Source organism: Coturnix japonica, chromosome 20 (assembly GCF_001577835.2).
Source record: "Coturnix japonica isolate 7356 chromosome 20, Coturnix japonica 2.1, whole genome shotgun sequence".
Lineage (NCBI taxonomy): Eukaryota > Metazoa > Chordata > Aves > Galliformes > Phasianidae > Coturnix > Coturnix japonica.
The window spans coordinates 8,450,824-8,453,859 of NC_029535.1; positions in this window are offsets into that span (position 1 = coordinate 8,450,824).

A 3,036-nucleotide genomic window follows, 5' to 3' on the forward strand; every position below is an offset into this window, starting at 1 on the left:
GCCATCAACTTCTTTCTCCCTTTATGTTCTTGACCTGGGATTTAATTAGCCCCCTGCTTCCTGCCTATATGAAAAATCACTTCCCCGAGCAGGTGGCTCCGATACCACCGGCGCTGTTGTTGTGTTTGTTGGGGGTTGTGGGTGGGGGGGAGGGAAGGTGGTAAATGGGGGGAAGAGTTTGTTGTTTATTTTTGTATTTACAAAGCACAGCTTTTTCCTGGTGCCGGGCACGGGAAGAGCGGCAGGATGTGACCTCCATCCATCTCCCCCTCCCACACACAATACGCTGTGGGTGCCGCCGCCATTGTCCCCATGATGATGGGCACCTGGCGCCCGCCAGCACCGCCACCACCACCTCCAGCTGGGCCCCGCGCTGCGCACACGCACAGAACAACAGCACATTGAACAACAAAAAAGAGCAAGGTTGCAGATTTCCTCTTTGGAAAAACAACAGGGAGAGGCGTGGGAAGGAGGGAGTGAAACGTTTAGCCGGTGTCACCTCTGCGGCACAGCCCCGGTGGGGAGTCCTGGCTGCCACTCTTGGAGCACTGCAGTGAGGTCCCTGTGTGCATGGAGAGCCCCCCATGGGCTGTCCTGTCCAGTGAGGCACCATGTCCTCCTGGCTGTCCTGGGAGCCTGGTCCTCTGCCAAGGCTTACACAGAGAGATAGAGACCAGGTATCCATCCTGTGCACGGATTGAAGAAGAAGGATTCTTCTTCCTCATGCATGGAACAGGTGTGCCCTTTACCCCTATGCATGGGGTACATACGTCCCTTGTCCCCATTCAAGGGGAAGATATGTCCTTTATCCTTATCCATAAGGCAGATACATCATAAATATGTTTTATCTACATGCATATAGGGTAGATGAGCCCTTTATCCCTATTTAAAGAGCAGATACATCCTTTATCTCCATGCATGGGGTAAATGTGCTCCTTATCCCCATGAAAGGATCAGATATGTTCCTTACTCCCATTCACAGTGCAGATGTATTCTTTACTCGCATGCATGGGGCAGATGTGTCCTTTATCCTTGTGCATGGGGTAAATATGCCTTTAATCCCCACACATGGGCCAGTTGTGCATGGCACAAACACACCTCTAACCATGCTGGCTGCAGCCCTGCCCAGGCCCTGCCTTCCCCGTGAGCTGATGGCACACACAGCACCACCCAATGCTGCCATCCAAACCCCAGTGGGGACACACAGAGGGGACACACTGCTCCATGGGCAGCATCCCAGGCACGTGCTGCTCCTCCAGCCCTGAGGGCCAGCTCAGCCCTGGGAGCATCCCCACCCCTGCAGACCCCAGCATGGTCCCGGGCAGCCGGACACACAGCTGTGAGCTGGCTCTGCACAAGCTGCTGTGCTCTGCGGAGCAGCTGGCCTCAGTGCGGGGCTCACGCTGCCCGGCCTTCCCCCCAGCCAAACGTGGGATGGATTAAGGCGTAATGAAGTGAAATCTGCCTTCTTTTATTATGCTAAATAAACACCACTCTATAGACATATGTACTGGTGTTTAATTTGGGGAGAGGAGCGCACCGACGCTGATTGCATCCGTTTTTCGCACATTAGCATCTGGGCATCCGGGCTTTGCAGTGATGGAGCAAAGAAACATGGAGCAAAGGGATGTGGCTGAGCTCCACACAAGGGACAAGCATTTGACAGGACCCCCAAACCCACCACCACCACTGCTCCCACGATACATTTTTCCCATGCATTATCAATGCCCCAAATAAATAGGAATCTGCTGCAGTGTTCTACAGAGAAAAGGTTTTTTTTTCCCCAAAGAACAGCTTCTCCAGCTGCTCTCTCTCTGGGTAAAGCCTCAGTACCACCAAGCTCAGCCCCATATCCCATGCCAGCCCTATCCAGGGCTTTGCTGGGGTTGGACCAGGGCTGCATGGCACGGTTGATCTCCGAGTATCTCCGGCATTGCAGTGTGCCCCATCCCCACTGCAGGACCCCCACAGTGCAGCCACACTAGCAGGAACCCCACGCAGAGCAGCATCGCCCGCGGAGCAGCTGGCACAGGGCAAGCATTGCTCAATGCCCAGCTCACAGCCTCACCCCAGCAGCAACAAAACGCAGCAGTGAAGGGTGGTTCCAGCACGGGCAGCGTGCAGCATTGTACAGCATTGCACTGCATGGCATAGCGCAGCACTGCATGGTATTGCATGGTATGGCTTCGCATGGCACAGCACTGCGTGGCACAGCATGGCATTGCACGACATTGCATGGCACAGCACAGAACTGCATGGCATTGTGCAGTATTATACAGTAAGGAACTGGACAGCACAGCATTATAGAGCATGGCATTGCATGGCATTGCACAGCACTGCATGGCATTGCACAATGTGTCATGACACTGCCCTCCTGCAGCCACGACAAGCCTTATGCTTGCAGAAATGCCACCCAACACCTCGGGAACCAGCCGAGCACTTATTCCCAAACCCATCCTTTACATCTTCCCAAATGTAGTCCCCAAATCACCACATCCCCCATCCCAGCAGCACATCGGCCCCATCCTGCTGAGCTCAGCAGGTGCAGCCCTGTGAGCACAGCACCCACCGCCCCACACAGCCCCCCACCCCACTGCCCACCCCCCCCAGCCCACCTGGGAGCGGGGCGGGCGGGCGCACACGCGCTGCTCGGCGCAGTTGGTTATGGTTACGTTTGGCATCAGTCGCTTCCATTGGGCTCAATAGGGGAGGGAGAGAGAAAAAGGAAAACTCAGCTCAAGGCGATTTAATAAGTTCAGCGTTACGAGCTGGGGAAAAGCTGTGGAACACACAAGTGGTAACGCAGGATTAATCTTTCCTTTAGTCTTGGGAATTATGTTTTCATTAATCCTAATTTTTCCAGATGTTTCACTCCTTATACCAGGCTCTTCAAAGCCTCTGTGGCTGCAAATTCTAATGAAGCCATGAGAACATTTTAAAGAGAAAGATTCAAAGCTTAAATTGCTTCCTTTTTTTTTTTTTTTTTCCTCTCTTTTTTTTTTTTTTTTTTTTTTTTTTTTTTTTTTTTCTCTTCTT